At 39.1% G+C, this 26,584-nt stretch overlaps 2 pseudogenes; both read right to left on the reverse strand.

Annotated features, from left to right (window-relative positions):
* The window catches only part of LOC102852104, a 70,447-nt pseudogene extending 50,624 nt beyond the window's left edge, over positions 1–19,823 (reverse strand).
* A 134-nt stretch (positions 19,824–19,957) lies between these two features.
* Positions 19,958–26,188, reverse strand: LOC102852507 (annotated as a pseudogene).
* Positions 26,189–26,584: the final 396 nt, after the last annotated feature.

The raw sequence follows: 26,584 nt of genomic DNA on the forward strand, positions 1-26,584 counted from the left end.
TCACCCCTTAAAGGGCAAATTTAAGGGAAGAAAAAGATTTCATGGGGAATATACCCCACCCTCTGAAAACGTATTAAAAATTCAGAGGTAGAATTGATAAGAAAGAGTTATGGGGGACACCCCATCCTCTGAAGCTCAATATATTTCTCTTGTAAAGAATTACTTAAGAGCTCAGGGGTAAAAGTAAGAGAAAAGTAATTTTTGCAGTTGTTTCAGTATGTATAGTGACATTATGGGTTAAAGCCAGTGGGTAGAGCGTGGTCAAATTTTAAAACTTGGTATAATGTTACCAGAGATTTACGAATAGCACATAAAGAACAAATTTCTATTGAATTTTAGCCTGTATGGACTTTAATAAGAATAGTAACTGTGTTGATTGTTTTAAGTTTGTTGTTGTTTGTTGTCTTATTAGGTTTAATTTAATAATAGTACTTTGAGCTCATACAATTTGATAATTTCAGTGAAATATGAAAAGGAAGAGAATGAAACTAACTTAGGAGAAAAATCTTGATTCGTAAGATGAAGTAAGCAAAGAATAAGTTATAAAGATTGATAAATTTAAAAGCTGCAGCTGAAAAAAATTTAACATGGATAAAAATATCTGAGTTAGTATAAACTTTTAAAAAATAGACTGCATTGAAAGATGGCTAGTTTTTCTTTATTTTTGGTAGTCCGAAATGCCAACAGTAAAGATATAACCAGTCTTTCACAGCTGCATAGATAGATGAACCAGAAGTTTAGAAGCAGATAAAAGAGAAAATGCAACTTAGTTCTCAGAGTAGGTATAAAGAGAAAAGTTATACCCTCTGACTACCTGTAAAATCCAAAAGGTTAGACTTTCTTAAGTGCTAAGAAACAAAGCTGTTTAAAAAAGAACTTTAAATTTGTTCCAAACTTAATGTTACAATTGTGGAAACTAGGACATTTGAAAAGAGACTGTCAGAAAGAAAGAAGGGAGAGTAAAAAATTCAGGTTTTCAATGGGCTACTGCTTTACCAAGAGAAAAAAATCAGAGTATGTCATCCAACATTTAATTGAAACTTTTAATGTGATGGGCCTTCCATCAAGTATTAAAACTGATAATGCTCTTGCTCATAATTCTAAGAAAACACAAGAGTTTCTTAAAAATTAGAATATTAATCATATTACTGGTATTTCACATAACCCCCAAGGACAAGCTATAATAGAAAGGGCTAATTTAACTTTACAAACTATGTTGAAAAAACAGAAGGGGGGAGATACAATGGGACGAATATCATCTCCTTGAACTCTCTTACAAAAAGCCTTATTTACTTTAAATTTTTTAAATGCTAATGAAAAAGGAGAAACTCCAGCTGAAAGACATTAGGTATTAAAATCCTCTAAAGAATCGAGCCTATATATTATAAAGAACCTCTAACTAATGAATGGAAAACGGGATTTGTTAGTAGGTGGGGGGGAGGATGTGCTTATATCTCTACAGGATCAGAACTGCTGTGGGTGCCCTCCAGAAACGTGAAACCCCGAGATGAGTCAAAAGAGGCCACACTTCGACAAGGATGAAGCTGCAGAGTGGCAGATAATACCAGCTATTGGGCATATTGTATTGTATTACTCTCTTGTTAAAAGTTGTTCATTGGCTTGATAAAGTTTTGTGTAGTAATATATCTCTCTAGTAGATGTATCAAGGATATAGTTTTCATGGAGATATTAGTAACAACTTCAGATTATCCTGATATCCCTGTAAGTTGCTTCCTTTATCTTTCTTAGAGAATGGATACATTGGAGACAGTGTTAAATAGAGCAAAGACGAGTTTTAATTAATACTTCCTATGGAAGCATCATTGATTGGAGCCTTGTTAGTTCCGCTCGTCAGCATTGAAACATCAAAAATTTAAGTTAGAGTAAGGAAGGCAATTGGTTTATAACTGCTCATGCTAATAATACTGTCTCATGGCATGGAGGAGGAATAGTGGAACTGTATCCACATTTACAGTATTCTTCCCAAAATAATTTACGAAAAACAAGAACTGCATTGGAATATGTATCTCTTTGGATTGGAAATTATTGTACAATCATATTGATAATGTTACTATCCTTAAACTTAAAAATATTATATTATTCAGAATTATTTGTTTAAATTTTTCCCTCTTTTAACAACTGGGATCTAGAGGGAAGAGAAAAGACCAGAGAATGGCCAAAATTATTGGGGCAGCTATTGCTTCCAGTTTAGGGCCTGTGTCAGGAAAAGGAAGTCTTACTCATAAACAGTGCCACCCAAAGGTATTAAAGGAGGTCGGAATTGCTTCTACTGTGGAAAGCAGGGCCACCTCTGTCAACAGTGTCACAGACAAGAGCCACAGATAGGCAAGGGAGTAGAGAAGAAGCTCCCACTCACTTGCTTTAAGTGTGGATCTGAAAGACACTTGGCCAAAGACAGCCCACATCAGGTCTGCATGGCTGGAAACAAAGGAGGACGCTTCAATGATTCAAAGCCTCCTAGAAGAGCCATGGGTGAGCATTAATTTTGCTGGTAAGCCTTTTGAGGTCCCAACTCTTCTCACTATTCCTCAGTTGTTGGAATTGACAGAAAACCTCATAAGCAGTCCTTACTTCACCTATGCCTTACATGTGGCCTTCCTAGCTGTAAAACAATCCAATAGTAAGTGGAATTTGGTCCAGGACTTAAGAACAATAAATGACATATTTGTACTTCTACATCTTGTGGTTACTAGCCCTATCACTATAATAGACAAAGTGCCAGCCAGTAAGACTTTAAGGATTATCTTCTCTCTGCAACTTGATTTGTGTCATTGTTGGAATCTCTAATTGGAATATTATTGCTTTTCATTGTTGACTCATGTACTTTTAACTTGTGAGTTAAAATTGTGCCTTCTAGACTGCAGCAGTTCCATGATGCATCTTCAAGGATATGAACATGTATCCCAGAGCGCAATTGATAACAATGCATCTAAATTCCAAAATTAATCTCCTCAAAAGTATGTGTGTTTCCTGTTGCCAAAGGGCCCTTCAGAAGAGTGAGAGAAAATCTTCACTCTGAAACCTACAGCGTCCCTTTTCAGCAGGAAGTAGCTAAGAGAGTCCGCCGCCCCATTTTCCTTATGAATCAGGGTGAAGTCTCTCTCAGGGAGGAGTGATAGGGAATGGCAAAGGACACACCAAAAAAGGAGATTAATCAGAACTGGTTCTGACAAAAACTGTGGCAATGGGTCAATTAAAACAGACTCTCAAGAAATATTCAACCTGAATCCTTCTGATCATATGGAGATTTTTCAAAGTATTTCTTTGAATTTATTATGTTTAATCTGTTTTATTTGTTTGTATATGAAGGATGGAGAAAACCAAAACAAGCAAGAATGAATCAAAGAAGAGAAGATGCTAGTTTAGATGATAACATAATTATGATAAAAACAAAAAGGGGGAAAACATGGGAAGCCAAACTTGATACCAAATATTATAAATTACAAATATATAAGTTAGGATTTCTCTTCTGGCAGATCCTAGAAGGTGAGCTGTTAGTTCCCTGCAAAACAGGAAACAGCAAGGGGCCCCCTACAGATGGAGTGTTACTTCTTGGGCTGGAATTCACCCTGAGGCATCAAGGTTTTAAAGAGATTGGCTTCATTTGCATTCCATTTTTTTGTAACTTCCTGTCTGTTTTGAATAAAAAGACAGAAGCTTGGCTTGAGGTCTTCAGTCGAGAACTGCTGACCCCCTGTTTTATGCTCTCTGCTCTATCTCATTCCTGGCTGTTTGTCTCATTATTAATAATTATAAGTTTATTCTATTCTTTGGGACCCTCGGTCTGCAACAAGGGATGTATTCTGTCTCCTTACCTTTTCAATCTATATGCAGAACAAATCATCCAGGAGGATGGGCTCTATGAGGAGGAATGTAACATCAGGATTGGAGCAAGATTCATCAACAACCTGCATTATGCAGATGACACAATCCTGCTTGCTGAAACTGAGAAGGACCTGAAGCGCTTGTTTCAGAAGGTCAAGGACTACAGTCTTCAATACAGATTGAAGCACAAAAATCAAGAAAACAAAGATTCTCATCACTGGGACAATTGGTAGCATCATGATTGATGGTGAAGGGATTGTTAATAGCTTTAGTTTACTTGACTCCACCATCAAAACTCTTGGTACCAGCAGCCAGGAAATCAAGAGAAAAATTGCATTGGGAAAGTCGGCTGTCAGAGACCTCTCCATAGTGTGGATAGCTTGGCATAGTGATAGACGGGCCACAGCTGAGATCAGAGTCTAGGCAGGATTGAGTGCCCTCTGCAAACAGAGAATTCCACCCAGCTCCCTGGATGAGATACTGTATGCTTTCTGCAAACAGAAGTTTCCTTCTAGCCTCCCACCAGAGGGGATGCTGTGTCTGAACTTTGGTCTTAGTTTAAAGACTGATCTTATTCATTGCTATGTTGGAAACACTTGAATATAAGGAAAATATAGTCTCTGGAGAGAGAACTTTTTAGGATTATTGGCTTAAACTAAATAAAAACCACAGGGAGACTGAGAAGGGGCCTTTTCACAGTGGTAAGCTGTGAGAGGACCTCTGCCTAAGCCTTGTTCTTTTTCAGAATTCATTTCATCATGCCCCCACTTTCTTTCTGCATCTGGTTAACAACACCAGAGTACTGAAGAGCAACAATTTCAGTGTGGAGACTAAGGTGCACCTGATCCAGACCATCGTCTTTGCAATTGCTTGTTACTCATCAGAGAGCTGGTCAATGACTAGGGATGATAGAAGAAGAATTGATGCCTTTGAGCTGTGGTGCTGGAGAAGAGTGTTGAATATACCATGGACTGCCAGGAGACCAAACAGGTTCACCCTGTAGAGGGTGAATCCAGGCTGCTCCTTGGAGGCAAGGATTCTGAGGCTTCATCTGACATACTTCAGGCGTATTTTAAGGAAGGACTGGTCCTTGGAGAGAGACATCATGCTTGGAAGGGTGGAGGGAAGGAGAAAGAGAGGGAGACCACTGATGAGATGGATTGATACAGTGACTGGGATAATGAGGGTACATGTGTCTAAAAAAGTGAAGTTGGCACAAGATAGAGCAGGTTTCAGAGCTATTGTACATAGAATCACTATGAATTACAAGTGACTCTACAGCACATAACAGCAACAACTAATCAATAACTCAGAAAGATAAAGAACTATCAACAATCTATGTAGATACAATATAAAGAACCTAACTTATTCCAAGAAAAACTTTACATAATGTGAAGAAAGTAGCAAGCAGCTTCAAACACTGTTAGAAAAAATGAATAAGCCTTCTCCAAAAAGAGCAAAGCATACTGCAAATCCAATGAATACCCAACAGTCAGGGAAGCAATAGATATATATTTATATGAAGTTATACAACAAATTATGGGGGGAAAGTAGAAATGATGGAAGATAAAAGATGGAAGCCAGATATAAAGAGAATACCCCAGAGAGAGAAAAGTAGAAGGAATATATTGATGTGGACTTATATTAACCACAATGGAATAAGGTGCAAATAATGGAAGCCATAAAGAAAGTGAATATTCCAGAGACAGGGAAGCAGAAAAAAATATATCAACGCAGAGAAACTAAAATAACTACCAAAGAAACTGCAAAAGGTGGAAGAATTATGGTTTTGTTTTTAATTTGTGTTTAATCAAAGATAAAATAAATTATTTGGTTTTATTTTTACAAAAAATAAAGAATGAACTCAAAGCGTTTCTCAAAACAAATAAAGATGAAAATACTACTTAAAAAACTTCTGAGATGTAGCTAAGGTAGTCTTCAAGAGGCAGTTCATGGTAATAGGCAAATACATTAAGAAGGAAGAAAGAACCAGAATCAATGACCTAACTCAAAACCTCCATCAAATAGAAAAAGAATGACAAGATAACACCATAGCTTCTAGACGAAAGGAAATTATAAGGACAAGAGCTGAAATCAATAAGATTGCTGTTGTTGTTGTTATGTAACCCGTAGCAACCCTATGTACAGCGGCTCTGAAGCCTGGCCTGGCCTGAGCGAGTTTCACTGATTCTGACACACCAACTCCGAATACTCCAGTTACTGTATCAATCCATCTCATCCGGGATCTTTCTTTCCTTCCACCTTTCAAAGCATGATGTCCTTCTCAAATGGTCCCTTCTGACCAAAGCATGTGAAATGGAGCTTCAGAATCCTAGCCTCTAAAGAGAAACTTGGTTTCACCTTCTTCAAGACAGAACTATTTGTTTTCTTGGCAGTCCATAATATGCTCAAGGCTATTCTCCAGCACCACAACTCAAAGGCATCAAATCTTTTCTGTAATCTTTAGTTACTGTCCAGCTTTCTGATGCATAGCCAGTAATTGTAATGGCCTTGATTAGGCATACCTTAGTCTCTAGACTGACATTGTTGCTTTTCAATCTTTGGAGAGGTCCCTGACAGCAGATTTTCCCAATCTAAATTGTCTTTTGACTTCCTGACTGCTAATGCCAAGAGTGTTGATTGTGGATCCAAGCAAGCTGTAATTGTTAACCTCAATCTCTTCTCCATCCATCATAGTGCTGGCAATTGACCCAGTGGTGAGAATTATTGTCTTCTTGATGTTGAGACATTCCTCTGGTAATCTTTGCTTTATACCAAGATCCATCTGACATTGGTGATAAAACATAAAAACAATTGAGACTATCAACAAGACCATGAGCTGGTTTTCCAAAAAAGTCAATAAAATTTACAAACCATGGACACAAATAACTCTATTAAGAAATTATAAGAGATGGTATCAGAACAGAACCAGAATTAATAAAATATATAATATCTGAATATTATTAAAAGCTATTGGAGAAGAATATTATGCTTGAAAGGTGGAGGGACAATGCAGGAGAGGAAGACCCATGATGAGATGGATTGACATATTAACTGGGTTACTAAGGGCAGGTGTGTCACAGATAGTGAGATTGGTTAGGGATAGGACAGAATACAGAGCTATTGTGCATAGGGTGGCTCACAGTAGCAGGCAACTTGACAGCATATAGCAACAACAACAGAATCTGATAAATGTGAAAACCTAGAAGAAATTAACAGATTATTTGAAACTTATGCCTTACACAGATTGACACAGACAGATGTGGAACACTTGAACAGATCTATCACCACAGAAGAAATTAAGCAAATCATAAAAACACTCCACAACAAAAATGTCCTGGCTCTAATGGTATCACAGTTTAATTTTGCCAAACCTTCAGAGAAGATCTATCACTAATTCTACTTAAATTATTTCAAATAGCAAAAGAAGGAATACTCCCATTCTATAAAGCACGAATAACCCTAATACCAAAACCAGTGAAAGATATTACCCAAAAAGAAAACTACAAATCAATATATTTCATGAATGTAGAAGAAAAAAAAAAAGGTTAACAAAATCCTGGCCAATAATATCCAACAGTACATCCAAAAAATAATTTATCATGACCAAGTGAGTTTCATAACAGGTGGTTCAACATAAGAAAAACAATCAATGTAATTCACCACACCAGCAAAGCAAAGAACAAGAAGCACATGATTGTATCAATTGATGAAGAAAAGGTCTTCAACAAAATGCAACACCACTTCCTGTTTAAAACACTGAACAAATTTGAAAAGAATGGAATTCCATAAACATAGTGAAAAGTGTATATGAAAAACAAAGAGCCAATATCATTCCCAATGGAAAAAGACTAAAAGCAATCTCCTTGTGGTTCCAGACAAGGATGCCCACTTTTACCACTCCTCTTCAACATTGCATTGGAAGTACTTGGTAGGGCAATATGACAAGAGAAGGAAATAAGAGACATCCAGATCAGCAAAGAAGATGTTAAACAGTCCCTATATGCAGATGATATGCTAATGTACATAGAAAACCCAAAGGAATCAACAACAACAACAAAAACCCCTTAGATTTAGCAGACCAATTTAGTAGAGTGGCAGGATACAAGATCAATATACAAAAGTCAGTGGGATTCCTTTACAGTAATAAAGAAAACATAGAGACAGAAACTACGAAAGCAGTATCATTTATAATTGTTGTTGCTATGTGCCATCAAGTACCCTGCAACTGATAGCCACCCTAAGTACAATAGCTCTAAATCCTGTCCTATCTTGAGCTAGTTTCACCATCTTCAACACATCTACCCTCATTACTGCAGTTACTATATTAATTCCTCTCATTCAGGGTGTTCCTCTATTGCACTGCCCCTCCATCCTTTCAAGCATGATGTCCTTTTCAAGGAGCTGGCTTCTCTTGGCAATATGAGCAAAGAATGTGAGAAGTAGCTTCAAGACCTTTGCATCAAAGAGGTAACTTGGTTTCTCCTCTCAAAGACAGATATGTTTGTTCTCTTGGTGGTCCATGGTATGTTTAATACTCTTCTCTAGCACCACACCTCAAAGGCATCAAATCTAATTATATCATCCCTAGTCATTGTCTTGCTGAAACTGAGGAGGACCTGAAGTGCTTGCTGCAGAGGATCAAGGACTGCAGCCTTCAGTATGGATTGAGGCTCTATGTCAAGAAGACAAAGATTCTCACCACTGGACCAATTGGCAGCATCAGGATGGATGGTGAAGAGATTGAGATTGTTAACAACTTTAGTATGCTTGGCTCCACGGTCAACACTCTTGGCACCAGTAGCAGGAAATAAAAAAATGTATTGCAATGGGAAAGTTTGCCGTTTGGGACCTCTCCAGGGTACTGAAGAGCAATGGTGTCACTCTGGAGACTAAGGTGCATCTGATACAGGCTATGGTCTTTTCAATCACTTGTTATGCATCAGAGAGTTGGACAATGACTAGGAAAGATAGAAGGAGAATTGATGCCTTTGAGCTGTGGTGCTGGAGAAGAATATTGAATGTACTGTGGACTGCTAGGAAAACACATAGATTCATCCTGGAGAGGGTTAAACCAGGATGCTCCTTGGAGGCAAGGATTCTGGGGCTTCGTCTGACATACTTTAGACATGTTGTAAGGAGGGACAGATCCTTGGAGAGGGACATCATGCTTGGGAGGATGGAGGGACAGCATGAGAGGGGAAGACCCTCTATGAGGTGGATTGATTCAGTGACTGGGGTAATCGAGATGGGTGTGTCAGAGGCAGTGCAATTGGCACAGGATAGAGCAGGGTTTAGGGCTATTGTACATAGGGTCGCTATGAGTCGCAAGGGACTCGATGGCACATAACAACAACAGTCATTGTCTAGCTCTTTGATGCATAACAAGTAATTGGAAAGACCATGGCCTTAATCAGGCACACCTCAATGATCAAAATCATTGTTCTATAGCACTTTCGAGAGGTCCCTGACAATAGATTTCTCCAATGCAATTCGTCTTTTGATTGGCTCACTTCTGGTACCAAGAGTGCTGATTGTGGAGCCAAGCAAGCTATAATTTTTTACAACCTCAGTCTTCTCCATCTATCATGGTGCTGCCAACTCACCCAGGGGCAAATTTTTGTCTTCTTGATGTTGAGCTTCAATCCATATTGAAGACTACAGTCTTTGACATTCTGCAGAAAATGCTTCAGTTCCTCCTGAGTTTTGACAAGCAAGTTTGTGCCATCTGTATAATGTAGTTGTTGATGAGTCTTCCTCCAATCCTGATACCACATTCCTACTCACAAAAACCAACCTCTAAAACGATATATTCTGCATATCAACTGAAAATGTGTGGATACAGGGTGCATGCCTGACTCACTCCTTTCCTGATTTTGAGCCATGTAGTGTTTACTTGCTCTGTTCTGATGACTGCCTCTTGGTACAAGTATAGGTATTGCATAAGCACAACCAAGTATTCTGGAATTTCCATTTCCTCAAGTTTAGCCACAATTTGTTGTGATTCAAACAGTCAAATGCTTTTGCAGAGTTAATGAAGCACAGATAGGCATTCTTTTGATACTCTTTTCTTTCAGCCAAAACACATCTGGCATTGGTGATATGGTTTTACATGAGTGCTATGGTCTCTTCTAAAACTGGCTTGTATTTCTGGTAACTCTCTATCAAGGCACTGTTCCAGTCATTTAAAAAAATAATCTTCAGCAGGACTTTGCTTGCATCTCATATGTTCAATAATTTCCACACTCTGATGGATAACCGTTGTTTGGAATGGGAATAAATATGGATCTCTTCCAGTCAGTTGGTCAAGTAGTAGTCTTCTAGATTTATTGGCACAATCTGATGAGGATGTCCAGGGCAGTATTTGTTCTTGAAGTATGTCAATTATTATTCCATTGATTCTTGGAGCCTAGGGGGTTTTTGCCATTTTACAATTGTTATTGTTGTTGTTAGGTGTCACTGAGCTGGATACAATTCATAGAAAACTCATATGAAAAGCCATTCTGAAACCTGCTATATTCTGTGCCATCCCCATCATCTCTGAGACACTGGAACCCATTGCTGAAGTCACAGTGTCGATCCATCTCATAGGGGGGTCTTCTAATCCTTCACTAATCCTCCATCTTTCTGCAGCATAATGTTCTTTTCCAAGAAATAGCCTCACCTAACTATATGTTTAAAGTATGAAAGACAAATCTTAGTATCCTTGCCTTCAAGGAACACTCTGACTGCATCCTTTCTAGGACATATCCTATTGATTTTTTGGCAGTCCATGGGATATTCAGTACTCTTCTCTAGCACCATAACTCAAAACATCAATTATTCTTCTGCCTTTTTTATTCATTGTCTAATGTATAGCAGGTAATTGGGAAGACCATGACCTGAATCAGAAGCACCTTAGCGTTCAAACTAACAACATTGCTCTTCAGTATTTTGGAGCAGTCCTTGACTAAAGACTCGCCTAATGTGATATGTCTCCTGACTTCCTGACTGCTCATACCAAGGGTGTTGATTGTTGATCCAAGCAAGATGAAATCACATTTACTTAGCCAACCACAAATTGAGAAACTTAAAAATAAAGCTAACTGGAGACACAAAAGACATTCACAAAGAAAAGTACAAAACACTACTATAAGGAAAAAAAGACATCTAAATAAAGAGATCCAAAATAAGCAAAGCACTTCTGAAAAACAAAAATTAAATGGGAGGCATAGCACCCTCAGATGACAAAAACCTACCGCACAGGTGTACTAATCAAAATAGAATGAAATTGGTATAATTACAGATCGATGGAACAAAATTGAGAGCACAACTATTAGCCCCTCTACTTACGGTCAACTGGCATTCAGCTAGGAAGAAACCATCAAATGAGGAAAGGACAATCTCTTCAACAAATGGTGCTAGCAAAACTTGACTTTGACCTGAAGACTAAGGCAAGATCCATATCTCACACCATATACAAAAATCAACTCAAAATGAATCAGAGACCTAGAAGTAAAGCCCCAAACCATAAAGATCATAAGACACAAAATGGGACCAGACTTACAAGTCCTAGTCGATGATATAAATAGGCTGGCAAATACAACCAGAAATGCACAACAAAGAGAGGATAAAATTGATAAATGAGACCTTCTAAAGATTAAATCCTTATGTGCATCAGAACTTTTTCCAATAAAGTGAAAGAAAATCTGTTGTTGTTGTTGTTGTTATGTGCCAACGAGTCGCTTGCAACTCTTAGTGACCCTAGTACAACAGCCCTAAATTCTGCTCTGTCCTGTGCCAATCACACTGTCTCTGACACGCCCATCCCGATTACCCCAGTCACTGAATCAATCCACCTCATAGAGGGCCTTCCCTCCTGCGCTGTCCCTCCACCTTTCCAAGCATGATGTCCTTCTCCAAGGACCGGTCTCTCCTTACAACATGTCCAAAGTATATTAGACAGAGCCTCAGAATCCTTGCCTCCAAGGAGCTGCCCGGTTTAACCCTTTCCAGGGCAAATCTGTTTGTTTTCCTAGCAGTCCATGGTATTCTCAATACTCTTCTCCAGCACAACAGCTCAAAGGCATCAATTCTCCTTTTATCCTCCTTGGTCATTGTCCAACTCTCTGATGTATAACAAGTGATTGCGAAGACCATAGCCTGTATCAGACTCCCCTTAGTCTCCAGAGAGACACCATTGCTCTTCAGTACTTTGGAGAGGTCCCTAACAGCAGACTTTTCCATGGCAATATGCCTTTTAATTTCCTGAAAATAACATTTGGCAATGCTATGACAAGGGTCTTAGAACAAAAGTTTACAGAACACTAATGGTCTCCACAAGAAAAAGACTAATAACCTTATTACAAAAATGTATAGAACACATGGAAAGATTTTTCACATTCAGATGGCCAGCAGGCACAAGGAAAAAATGCCCCTAATCACTGGCAATAAGAGAAATGCAAATCACAACCTAAATGAGATACCATTTCATCCCAGTAGCAGTGGCAAAGTTTAACAGGGCATCAAGCAATAAATGTTGGAGAGGGTAGAGAGAGATTAGAACACTCATACACTCTTGGTAGGATTATAAAATGGTCCAGCCCTCTGGAAGGAAGTTGGCATTTCCTCAGAAAGTTAAACAAAAAAAACTTCATATGACCCAGCTATTCCACTGCTAGGAATATATCCCAAGGAAATTAGAACTGAGATGCAAACAAAGATTGGTACACTGATGTTCATAGCAGTGTTATTCACAGTCACAAGAACATGAAAACAGCACAAAAGTCCACAACAAATGAATGGATTGAGAAATTGTGGTACATTCACATGATGGAAGAGTACGTAGCACTCAAGAGCAATGATCTTGAAAAACACTATATATAACTTGAGAGAAATTACAGAGCTTTATGCTGAGTAAACTAACTCAATGTCATCAGGACAAATACTGTATAGCACCATTATTGTGAAAATAAAAGGATAACTAGTAAAATGTTTATGAAAGCCCAAGGGAAGAAGGTGAGGGAGCAGGAGAGCTAAAAGTGGGCAGGAATAAATTATGGGGTTTCAGGATTTGGTGGGTAGAGGAAAAGGGTGAAAGAAATGGAAATGTTCAAGCAGGGACCTGAAAAGACAGTGAAGGTAGGCATAGCTCAATGATGATTAATTTTCTAAAACACAGTCTATGGAGGAGAGAAGACGTCATCAGGTGAAACACTCTCTCCCAGAACCAGCACTTTCAGGCGTGGGGGAGAGAAAGGTCTAATTTCTCCTAGAGAAAGTTCCCTCAGTTTGGGGATCCTTACTATTGTGGGCTATCCCAGGGACACAAGAGGACAATAAAGTTTGGGACAGGGAACAAGCTGGTGCTGAGTGCTAGAAAGAGAGCTGTCCTCAAATCCCTCGAGACAGAAATTGCTTAAGTTGGAGCAGATGACATTAGATTTCAGAAGTGAAGACATCATCAGGTGAGACACTCTTTCCAGAGCTGGAAAGGTGCTGGAGAGAGAAGGGTCTGAAACTTCCCTGAAGAAAGGCTCCTCCATCTGGGAATACCTGCCACCATGGGGCCATTTCAGGGACATAAAAGGACAACAGACTTTGGGACAGAGAGCAACAAGCAAGGTAAAGTCTCACTTTCTCAGTTGGCACTCTGAGGTCCTAGAGAGAGAGCTTCCTTCAAAGACCCCTGAACAAAAATTGCTTAGGCAGAGTACATGGTCTTATACTACTCAGCTGACAAAGGAAGACAATAGAGTTTGGGAGAGGGGACTATAATAAGGTAAGATTCTTGAAGGGCTACATTACAGACCAGAGAAAACCTGAAGGACTTAAAGAAAGGAAAACTATCCCAGTCAGGACTTTCAGTAGAGTGAGAAGCCTACTCTATATAGATTAAACATTTTAATCTGACAACTAATCAATAACATCATAAAGATAAGAACTATCCATAACTTATACAGGCACAATAAAACAGCCTAATACTTACCAAGGAAGATACAAATGATGGGAGAAAACAACAGAAGCCAAAAATAAAGGGAATACCTTAGAGGCAGAAAACCAGAAGAAATATATTAATTTGGAGTTATTTGAACACCTTCTGAAGAAGGTGAAAATTACAGAAGAAACAATGGAAGCCATTCTGAAAGTAAATACTTCAGAGATAGGGAGCCAGAAGAAATAGATCAATGAAGACTTGAACTACTATGGAAGAAACTGTGAAAGATGGAAGAAAGAACTGAAACTACAGATAAAAGATACAAGAACATAAAAAATCAAAATACAAAACAAAAAGGGTATGGGCAACATAGTACTAGAAAGAATAGAAGTGGCTGGAAATGCAATCCAGAATATTGAGATTGAAATGGCAAAAGTGTCTAACACACTGGAGGGACAAAAATTAAAACAGAAGTAATAGAACAGAGAGTAAGTGGACTGGAAGACAAGAACCTCAATGGAAACATACTAGAAGAAAAATCAGAGATGACATAAAGAAAATGAAGAAACATTAGAATCATGTGGAATGGCATCAAGAGGCACAATATACATATGACTGGAATTCCAGAATATGAGAGAGACAGGGAAAGTCCTAAGAAAATTGTGGAAGAGGTTATATAAGAAAACTTACCAGGTATTATGAAGAATGGAGAAGTTCACATTCAAGAAGCTCAGTGAACATCAACTAGGCTAGACTCAAAAAGAAAAATATCAAGACATATCATAGTCAAATTCTCCAAAAAAAAGACAAGAATAAAATACTAAATGAAGCACAATAAAAATGAAAAGGAGAAACAATTAGATTAAGTTTTGATTTCTTAGCAGAAACCACGTGAGCAAAAAGACAATATTATGGCATATACAGAAAGTGGAAAGAAAACAATTGCCAGCTGATGATCCTGTACTCAGTAAAGCTATCTATAAAATATAAAGGATTAAGTTATTTGTAGAAAAGAAGGAACTTAAGGAATTTTTGAAAACAAGACAAACTCTACAAGACACCAAAAGAAATTGGACCGACCATAATAATCAGAAAAAGAAAAACAACAGAAAAACATGACAAAATGTTAAAACCCAGCCCATCAATAATCACTTTTAATGTGAATGGACTAAATACACCAATCAAGAGGAAATGAGTAGCATAATAGATTAAAAAACAAAGCCCGTCAATATGTTGTTTACAAGAGACACATCTATGAGAAGAAATACAGATTCAAAATCAAAGCCTAGGAAAAAATATACCAAGACAATGACATCCACCAAAAAGCATGTGTGGAAATACTAATCTCTGATAAAATAGACTTAAAGTTGCTGCACCAAGAAAGGGAGGGTGCCCAGGCAGCAGATATGCCAGATGGGTTCCCTGCCTCCAGCTCTGCTTTGCTGCTTTTTAGGTGACTTGGACACAGGGGTGCTGGGGTGGGGGTGGGCTGGCTGAAGCAGCCATGGAAGCCATGAAGGTTCACTTGGCCAACCTTTACTAAAGAAGGCAAAGGAGGCCTGGGCACAGATGGAGAAATAAAGCGCCAAGAGAGCTGCAGCCACAGGAGCAAAATGTCTAGCAGAAAACAAAACTTAATGGGTTGGGAATGGGAGATGGGCTATTTTTTTTTATTATTATTTTTAATCAAAGTTTACAGAGACTTAGGGTTTCCAGTCATTCATTGTTGCACTTTTTTTCCCTGCACACTCCCTACCCCCCAATTCACTTTTCTCCTTGAAAAGTAAAAGTGTCATTGTCAGGCAATCCCTCCCCCAAAGTCCACTCCACTATGCAGCCTTCATTCTGGACTCCTGTAATGACAGTAATACCCACTAGCATATCCCTTTTAAACAGTTTTCTCCCTCACCTGTTTCAACACAGTATATATACATCATTCCTCCCCTCCTTCTCTGCCTTCCCTCAACCCCGATGTCAGTCCTGTTTTACAACAGTGGTCCTATGCAATATTTGTCCTTTTGTGACTGAGATGTTTCACTCAGCATAATATCCTCCAGGGTCATCCATTTTGTATAATATTTCATGAGTTCCTTGTTTTTAAATGCTGCATAGTATTCCATTCTGTGAATATACCAGAGCTTCTCTGTCCATTTTTTGATGGACACTTGAGTTGTTTCCAGATCTTTGCTATTGCCAACAAAGCCACAATAAACATGGGTATACATATATCTGCTTGGGTAGCAGCAGTTCTGTTTTCTTTAGGGTAAGTTTCCAGTAATGGAATTGCTGGGTCAAATGGTATTTCTATTTGCAACTTTTTGAGAAAGTGCAATACAGCCTTCCATAGTGCTTGCACTATTTTATACTCTCACCAACAGTGAATAAGGGTTCCGGTTTCTCCACAACCTCGCTAGTATTTGATGTTTGCTGTTCTGTTAAATTTTGCTACTCATACTGGGGTGAGATGATATCTCATAGTTGTTTTGATTTGCATCTCTCTTAAAGCTAGGAATTTTGAACATTTCTTCATGTGTTTGTTTGCCATCTGAATGTCTTCTTTGGTGAAGTGTCAGTTCATATCCTGTGCTCATTTTTCAATTGGGTTATTTAACTTTATCTCGTTGTGGTGCTCAAGTATTTTATAAATTCTAGACATAAGTCCCTTGTCTGACATGATGGGCTATTTCTAATGTGTTATAAAAATCAACTTTTATATTTCCTATTTGCGCTCTTGGCTATGTGTTTGCTCCAAGCAAAGACTCCTGCTGCCCCCTAAGGCAGCATTTAGGGGAGTGGGGATTGAATAAGCAGCCTAATGAATGAACCAGCGTAGGATTTTGAGTTTTGTTTTGTTGTTAAGAGATGTGAGCTCTTCTGCCTTGGATGGGAATATGAGAGTCTCGCTCACTCGAGCAGGACCGAAATACGAGGCCTGCAGTGGTGTATTTCCCAAGGATCCAGATAAAGGATCTGCATGCTAATTTTTGGTGGTGGAAGTCTTTGAGACTTTGCAGAATGCCTCCTTCCTCAGAGTCTCGAAGCCACAAAACATCTTCCTATGAATGAAAGGCTGTTAACATCCAGACCCTTCTACCATGGATAGGACCTTTCTGCTTGTTTTGTAACTTTTCCTTTTGCCCTCCTTGCCACAGTGCCACAGACTGTCTAGGACACATACAGATTCTGGTTGTGCGCATGCTTCCTGCAGTGAGCTTTAATGAACAGGTTTGCCTTTTGTATGCTCATGTGACTACCTCTAACTCTGGCAGCAGCAAGTGTGGAAGTGAGTGCACCCCAAAATTGTCCAGTGTGTTACAGGACAGTGACTTGGAATGTCAGAGCCATTCCTCCTAGCAGACACATCTCAGCATCTCACTGGCAGCTTACACACACGACTGGAATGTCTTTTGTACAGAACTCCTCAGTGCTGTCTTAGCAGCTGATGTCCTGCAGTATCTACTCCCTCTTGGTTGTCTTCTGCTTGGAGTTCGACAAATTCTCTTCTCCTTTGCAGCATGATGCTTTCAGCAGCAACTCTTTGAGATAGATTCTCCTAATATTTTTAAGAATGAGAGATTTTAGCAAATAGAAATAGTATTTGACCCAGAAATTCCACTACTGAGAATATACCCTAAAGAAACCAGAACTGCCACCCAAGCACACGTATGCACACCTATGTTTATTACAGCTTTGTTCACAATAACAAAGAGTTGGAAATAACCCAAGTGCCCATCAACAAACAAGTGGATAGAGAAGCTGTGGGGGGGGGGGCTAAAAAAAGAGGGGGTAAATGATGTATACTGCATTGAAACAGATGAGGGAGAGAACTGTTTAAAAGGAATATAGGATTAGGTAGTATTTTCATGACAAGATTACAGAAAAACAAATGCATATTAAAGTGGACAGTGGACTGGGAGGGATTGTATAAACAGTGAAAGATTTTTTTTTTCTTCAAAGAGAAAAATTAGGGGGGAGGGGTGGGCAGAATGAATGGGGAAAAAATTAAATGGTAAGAATATGCTGTAAAAAAAACACCAACTATGATAAACACTGTAACATAACAGAAAATAGCTTTCAAAAGTAATACTTGAAAAAAAGTAATACTTGAAAAAGACTACAAAGTATTTGACAAAGTGCTTACTACATTGATTTTTGAAAATGTTTGTGTAGTATGTCAACTATTTTCCATTTTAATGCTTTTTCTATACTCAAAATTATTAGCAAATAGAACCCTTAATAAAATTATTTTTAAAAACTAAAAAAAAAATGAAATTGTGAAATACTATATAATGTGGGTCTAGAGGATTATATTGTAGCGTGAAATAAGTCACAAAAAAAGTAAATACTGTATAAGATCTCTGTTTAGAAAATGAGAGAAAAGTTTGCAAACAGAATCAGTCTATATATGGTTATAGGGGAAGAGGGAGTGGGGGGAGCTTAAGGATTTGACAATGAACACTTTATTCTAATGAGTGAAGATAAGATAATGTGAAGTGAATAGATGATGTGCCAATTACATATTGTAATTCATATTATGGAACAAAATATGCATGAATATTTTGGACTTGGAGATAAAACCAATATGATTTATTAACTTTCACACAAACCACAATTAAAAGAAAATGTATGCAGGTTAAAAAAAATAATGAGAGATCAAGAACTGTAAGCATGAATTAATTCTGGTAGTTTCCAGAGGGCTATTGTTATCCTTGTTTAATGAGCCTTTCCTTTGAAAGGTATTCAGACTTTTAGTTAGGTATTTCAAATAGGAAAGAAAAAATTGCCATATATTCATTAAAATACAAGTGTCACCACTAGCGTTAGGGACTAGTGTAAGCATTAGCCTACAAAGTTCACAGTGGGCCTCTAAGGTAATAATCAGTGTCAAGCGTACTCTTGAAATATCCCTGAAACCTGCCCACAATTACACTACCCCTGGTGTTCACAATATGGACTCAGCACAGTCAGGTTTCCTGTGAAAGTTAGTGAGGAAGCACTGCATTGTTCAAAATCAGGAAAGGAGTGAGTCAGGGATGTGTCTTGTCTCCATTCCTTATCAATCTGTATGCAGAACAGATCATTCAGGAGGCTGGGCTTTACGAGAAGGAAGGTGGCATCATGATTGGAGAAAGACTCATCAACAACCTGCGTTATGCAAATGATACAACTTTGCTTACTGAAACTGAGGAGAACCTGAAAACTTGCTGCAGAAAGTCAAGGTCTTCAGTATAGATTGAAGCTCAATTTCAAGAAGACAAAGATTCTCAGCACGGGGCTAATTGGCAGCACCATGATGGATGGAGAAGAGATTGAGGTTGCTAACAATTTCTGCTTGCTCAGCTCCACAATCAACACTCTTGGTATCAGTAGCCAGGAAATCAAGGCAAATAGCATTGAAAAAATCTGCTGTCAGGGACCTCTCCAGAGTGCTGAGGAACATTAATGTCAGTCTAGAGACTAAGGTGCTCCTGATCCAGGCCACGGTTTTCACAATTGTTTGCTATGCATCAAAGAGCTGTACAGTGACTTAGGATGGCAGAAGAAGAATCAATATCTTTGATGTGCTGGAGAAGAGTCTTAAACATATCAAGAAAACAAATAGGTCTGTCTTGGAGAGGGTGAAACCAAGGATTTTGAAGCTCCATCTCACATACTTTGGGCACATGGCCAGGAGGGACTAGTCCTTGGAGAAGGACATCATGCTTTGAAGGACAGACGGACAGCACAGTAAAGGAAGACCCTGGATGAGATGGATTGACAGAGTAACTAGGGCAATGAAGGTAGGTGTATTAGAGCCAGTGCAATTGACTCAGGATAGGGCAGGCTTTAGAGCTGTTGTAAATAAAGTTGCTATGAGTCACAGGTGATTTGACAGCACATAACAACAACCCCATCTGCACCACAACCCCAGATTCAGTGGCTGACTTGTGTTTTGGGGTTTTGCTCATTTTGTTGTTTTGGCTTTTTTTTAAAAAAAAAACCAACACATAAACAGCATTTATTACCTTGGTATATCATTCTGGTCTTGTTGATGTTCCTTCACATTTAAGTGGTTCTCCATCTTCCCTCCCTCCTCCCATTTGGCTGTACATCCTCAGACTGTTAGCCCACAGCAGCAACTCAGTTTAATCCATGTTCCTCATATTCATTCAGAGGGTCAAAGTTCTGGTCCATAAATCCTTCTTTATAGGAAATTCAGTGCTTGCGAAAGAATTTGTAACAAACCAGGCATCCCAGGATGATGAGCTCCAGTAAGATGACAATGGAAAGCAGCAGTTTATTGGTCACCACTTTTCTGTACATTGACCGGAGAAACTTCCGAGTTTTGCTCAAGTTTTCATTTGTGTTTACCAGTCTGCTCTTGGTACGTTCCAGCTGTTCTCGTTGCTCCCCCAGTTCCTCTATGATTTTGGAGCCAATCTGGTCAGTCTCCGTGGCAATCCGATGAGAACGCTCAATACTCTGGGTGGCCCGGTTCAAGCTGTCAGTGCCTTGCAGAAGCAAGGCCCTTTGAGACTGTAGTCGATTCATGTGCTCGTTCTCTTCAGCATATAGGTACTGAATTTCAGGTCTCCTCGGCCCCCAGATGTGGCTGTCAAAGGTGTGCTTCTCACTTCCCGATGCAGTTTGGCAAGGTCTTTCCGGTAGGTTCAAAGTTTGGACATCATAGGATTACCGAAAGATAGGGGTGCATAACGTAGTTCTTCCTCATCTCTGCCAGCGTTTCATTTGCTTCTTGTTGTTTTTCATCAAAATCTCTGATCAACTTCTTCTTCTCTTCGGTTCCCGCTGTCCCCAGCAGCCGCTCAGGCACCCCCTGCAGGTCCTCATGGAGGCTGCGGAAGATCTGTGCAGCTTCTCGAAATGCTCGGAGGAGGCGGCAGAGGTGGTCCTGGCGCAAGGCGCGCCGGAGCAGCGGCCGCCGAGACTCTGGGCGCGCGGCCCGCTCCTATCCGGGCAGTCAGCCTCCCAGCCCCACAGCCATCACGGCCGCCGCCGGCCTGTTTTGGAGTTTTTTTAAGAAAAAACTCAAAACCAGTGCATATTGTTAAATTGTAGATATTCAATGCATATAAAAAGCAACTCTATTGTGAAAACAAAATGAACTTAAAGATGAAAATGACCATAAAAGATAAGGAAGGGCACTATATAATGATTAAAGGTACAATAGATCAGGTAGACATAACTTTGGCCAACATTTATGTTCCAAATGATAGACTTGCAAAATACATAAAATAATGATTAACAGAACTAAAGAAATAAATAGACAGAATCACAAGAGTGTTAGGAGATTTTAACACACCTCTTTCACCAAAGGAGAAATCAACGCAGAAAAAATTTAACAAAAATGCAGAAATCTAAACTATACAATAAACCAATTTGACTTTTTAATGTATCCAGAGTATTACACTCAACACACTAGTAAAATCCTGCTGAAGATTATCCAGAAAAGACTTGGACAGTACATTTATAGTGAACTACTAAAAATACGAGCTGGGTTTAGAAGAGGTCGTGGCACTAGGGACATTATTGCCAATGTCTGATGGATCTTGGCAGAAAGCAGAGAGTACCAGAAAAATGTCAATCTCTGTTTCATTGATGATGCAAAGGCATTTGACTGTGCGAATCACAATAAATTATGGCTAACCTTGAGGAAAATGGTAATCTCAGAACACTTGATCATGCTTATACGAACCTATACTTGGACTAATAAGCAGTCTTCAGAACAGAGCAAGGAAACACTGCATATTTCAAAATGAGAAAGGAGTCCACCAAGGATCCATCCTGTCCCCATATCTTTTCAATTTGTATGCAGAAGAGATAATTTAGGAAACAGGGCTTTATGAGGAGGAGTGTGGCATCAAGATTGGAGGAAGACTCATTAACAATATGCAGATTACACAACCTTGCTTGCTGAAACTGAAGAAGACCTGAAGCACTTGCTGTAGAAGGTCAAAGACTGTAGTCAATATGGTTTGAAGCTCAACATTAAGAAGACAAAGATACTCACAACCGGGCCAATTGGCAGCACCATAATAGATGGGAAAGAGATTGAAGTTGTTAGCAATTACAGCTTGCTCAGATCCACAATCAACACTCTTAAACACCAGCAGTCGGGAAATCAAAAGAGGAATTACATTAGGAAAATCTGCTGTCATGGGCCTCTCCAGAGTGCTGAAGAGCAATGATGTCAATCTTGATACAAAGGTACACCTAATCCAGGCCATGGCCTTCTCAATTACTTGTTACACTTCAGAGGATTGGACAGAAGAACAGATACCTTCAAGCTGTGATGCTAGAGAAGAATCTTGAACATACCATGGATTGCCAAGAAAAGAAATAGGTATGTCTTGGAGAGGGTGAAACCAGGTCTTTCCTTGGAGGCTAGGATTGTGAAGCTTTGCCTCACTTACTTTGCGCACATGGTCATTGGAGAAGGACATCATGCTCAGAAGGGTGGATGGACAGCGCAGGAGAGGAAGACCCCAGATGAGATGGATTAATACAGTAACTGGGTCAATGGTGGTTTGTGTGTCAGAGTTGTTGAGACTGGCTCAGGACAGGGAAAGGTTCAGAGCTGCTATACATAGGGTCATTATACATAGCAGGCAACTCAATGGTACATAACAACAATAACATACTATGACAGGTTTGTAAGCAGGAGTGTCATCCACCTCCTAAATAACATGCCTCTGGAAACTCAATGAACTGATAAATGGCAATAGTTGTAGAGGGGCTTCAGACCTCTTGTTCACAGGGTTGCTATGAGTCATGTTTAACTCAAAGGCAATCAACAACAACAAGGGTCAATTTACTTTCTTCTAGGTATTGGTGAAGTGAGATGGCTTGGATTGGGACATTTTTAATCAGATCATCATATGATCTACTATGTCGGGGATGAAAAGTTGAGGAAAAATGGGGTTGGTTTCATAAATAAAAAAGTAATTTCTAGATCCGTCATGGAATATGCATTGAGTGATAGGATATTATCCATAAGCATTCAAAGAAGTCCAGTGAATACCACTTTTATTCTAATATACACACCAACACCCAGAGCCAAAGAGGAGGAAATAGAAGATTTCCACCAACTTTTGCAGTCAGAAATCAACTGAACATGCAATCAAGGTGCACTGATAATAATGAGTGACTGGAACAAAAAAATTGGGAACAGGGAAAAAGGATTAGTAGCTGGAAAACACAGACTCGGTGATAGAAATGAGGCTGGAGATAGAATGATAGAATTCTGCACTAAAAATGATTTATTCATTGCAAAAACCTTTTATAAGAAACACAAACACAAGCTATACACATGGATTTCACCTGATGGCATGCATAGGAATAAAATCGAGTACATTTGTGGAAAGAATTGCTGGAGAAGCTCAATATCAGCTGTGAAAACCAGGCCAAGTGCTGATTGTGGGACAGAACACCAACTATTCATATGCAAGTTCAAGCTGAAGTTGAAGAAAATGTAATCAAATCCATGGGAAATAAAATTTGACTGTAAGTCTAGCCCACTCAAATTTCAAAACCATTTCAGGAAAAGGTTTGAGGCCTTGAGCAACAATGAGCGTAGACCAAATGAGCTGTGGGAGGATATCAAGAATACAGTCCATGAAGAATGCAAAAAGATCATTACAAAGGCTGAAGAGGAAGAAAAGACCAAGATAGATGTCAGAAGAGACTGAATATTGCATTAGAGTGCCACGAATCCAAGGCTAAAGGAAGAAATCAAGAAATTAAAGAGCTGAATTTTCAAATTTCAAAGAAAATTTCAAAGGGCAGCTCAGGATGACAAAGTAAGATACTATAATGAAATGTACAAAGAGCTGGAGTCAGAAAATCAAAAGGGTCAAACTCAGCGTTATTTAACCTGAAGGATTTGAAAAACAAATTCAAGCCACGCGTGGCAATACTTAAGGATGCTTGGTAGAGTGTTAAATGATCCAAGAAGCACTAAAAGAAGATGGAAAGAGTATACAGAGTCACTGTACCAGAAGAAATTGGCCGATACAGAAAAATTTAATGAAATAACATATAAGCAAGAGCCTGAGGTGATGAAGAAGGATGTTCAAGTTGCTCTGAAAGATATGGCAAAAAACCAAGGCTCCAGGAATTGACGGCATACCACTTGACATAGTTCAACAAACAGATGCTGCCCTGGATATACTCACTAAGTTCTGCCAAGAAATCTGGAGGACAGCCAGCTGGCTAGCTGACTAGAAGAGATCGATATTTGTTCCCATTCCAAAGAAAGGTGACCTAACAAAATGCGGAAATTATTAAACAATATCATTAATATCACATACAAGCAGGATTTTGCTGAGAATAAACTAAAAATGACTGGAGCAAAACTTCAACAGAGAACTGCCAGATGTGCAGGCTGCCTTTAGAAGAGGTCATGGTATTATATCGAGGATGAGGGATATTATAGCTAATATTAGATAGATCTTGGCAGAAAGCAGAGAGTACCAGAGGAATGTCTATCTGTGCTTCATTGACTATGCAAAGGCTTTTGACTGTGTGGATCACAACAAGCTGTGGCTCGCTCTGAGAAGAATGGGAATTCCAGAGCATTTGATTGTGCTTATATGAAACCTATACTTGGACCAAGAGACAGTCATCAGAACAGAGTAAGGGAAAACTGCATGGTTCAAAATTGAGAGGGGGGTCTGTCAGGGATGTATTTTGTCTCCATACCTTTTCAATCTGTATGCAGAATAGATCATCTGGGACATTGGACTGTACAAGGAGGAAAGTGTCAGCAGGATTGCTGGAAGAGTCATCAACAACCTGCGTTATGCAGATGACACAATCTTGCTTGCTGAAACTGAGGAGGACCTGAAGTGCTTGCTGAAGAAGGTCAAGGACTGCAGGCTTCAATTCAGATGGAAGCTCAACATCAAGAAAACAAAGATTCTCACCACTGGGCCAATTGGCAGCATCAGTATGGATGGTGAAGAGACAGAGATAGTTAATAGTTTTAGTTTGCTTGGATCTACAGTCAAAACTCTTGGTCCCAGCAGCCAGGAAATCAAAAGACAAATTTCACTGGGAAACTCATCTGTCAGGGACCTCTCCAGAGTACTGAGACATCAAGATGGAGACTAAGGTGCGCCTGATTTGGGCTATAGACTTTGAAATTGTGTGCTATGCATCAGAGAGCTGGACAGTGACTAGGGATGATAGAGAATTGATGCTTTTTGAGCTGTAGTGCTGGAGAAGAGTGTTGAATATACCATGAACTGCTAGGAGGACAAACAAGTTTGTCCTCGAGAGGATAAAGCTGGGCTGCTCCTTGGAGGATTCTGAAGCTTCATCTGACATACTTTGGGCATATTGCCCGGAGGAACCGGTCCTTGGAGAGGGACATCACGTTTGGGAGAGTGGAGGGATGGCACAGGACAGAAAGACCCTTAATGAGATAGATCAATTCAGTAATTGGGGTAGTGGGAGTAGGAGTGTCGGAGACAATGAGGCTGGTACAGGATAGAGCAGCGTTTAGGGCTATTGTACACAGGGTCAATAAGAGTCGTGTTGGGGACTGCTTATCCTACTTCTCTGGGGGAAATGATGCCTTGAAGAAATGAATAAATAAAGACACAAGAGACACAAACAACTTACAGAAACAAAACAGGACAGGACAGGACAGGACTGGACCGGCCAGACAAGATGGAATTGGACTGGCCCCGGGCAGCTGTGCTATCTTCATTTATACCTTTTGAAAACAAAGAGATGGTTCACAGAGAAATAGAAACTTCAAGGGTTACATTATAGGGACCAGGCGGGCTGGATACAAGTAAAAACATCAAGATTAATATAGGGTTTGGATGGGCTGGGTACATAGTTAGATACATTCAACCAAGACTTTGTATTCATAAACTGTGCTTTCTCTCATCTTGCAACAACCTCATCAAGAGCAGGAATAAGAATGAAAGTCTGTGTCTAAAGATGTATGGGAACCGCTTGCAATCTTCCTTCTCAGAGCGCCTTGGGAGCTGTGCTTGCAGTCTTCTTTCTGAAGACACCTTCTATGTGCAAGGCACACAGCCATATTCTAAGGATGCAGTCCTTTACATTCTATGGTCCTCTACAGACTCGCAAGTAACTCGACAGCACATAACAACAATAAAGTGAAATTCTCCAGAATTGATTATATATATATATATATAATGCAAAACTCAACAAATTTAAAAACATTTACATAATAAAAAGTACCTACTCAGACCACTTGGCCATAAAACTAGAAATTAACCACAAGAGGATAAAGCTTATAAAATCACTCATGTGGAAGCTAAATAACACTCTGCTAGGTCATGATTGAGTTACAGAAGAAATAAAGAATGACATTTAAAAGTTCCTAAAAATAAATGATAATGAAAACACAACATACAAAAACGTCTGAAATATAGCTAAGATAGTCATCGGTATACAGTTTATAGTAACAGATAAACACATAAAAAGCAAAATTAATGATCTAATCAAGACGTCCATCAAATAGAAAAAGAACAACAATCTAACGATCATAAGAGACAAAATACGACTAAGTTTAAAAGGCTTAGCCTATGGTATAATTAAGTTGACTAATCCAGCCAGAAATGCACAACCAGGAGAGGATAAAATTGGTAAGTGGTACCTTCTGAAGATTAAGTCCCCGTGTTCATCAAAACCTTTTTCAATAGTTTGAAAAGAAAACCTGAGTGGGAAAAAAAGATTTGACTATATCATATCTGATAAGAGTGTCATAACAAAAGTTTACAAGATCCTACAAGAAAAAAACCTGATAACTCAATTACAAAATGGGCAAAAGACATGGAAATA

This window comes from Elephantulus edwardii, unplaced genomic scaffold, assembly GCF_000299155.1.
Source record: "Elephantulus edwardii isolate Elephantulus edwardi_28Jun2011 unplaced genomic scaffold, EleEdw1.0 scaffold00548, whole genome shotgun sequence".
NCBI classification, from domain to species: domain Eukaryota; kingdom Metazoa; phylum Chordata; class Mammalia; order Macroscelidea; family Macroscelididae; genus Elephantulus; species Elephantulus edwardii.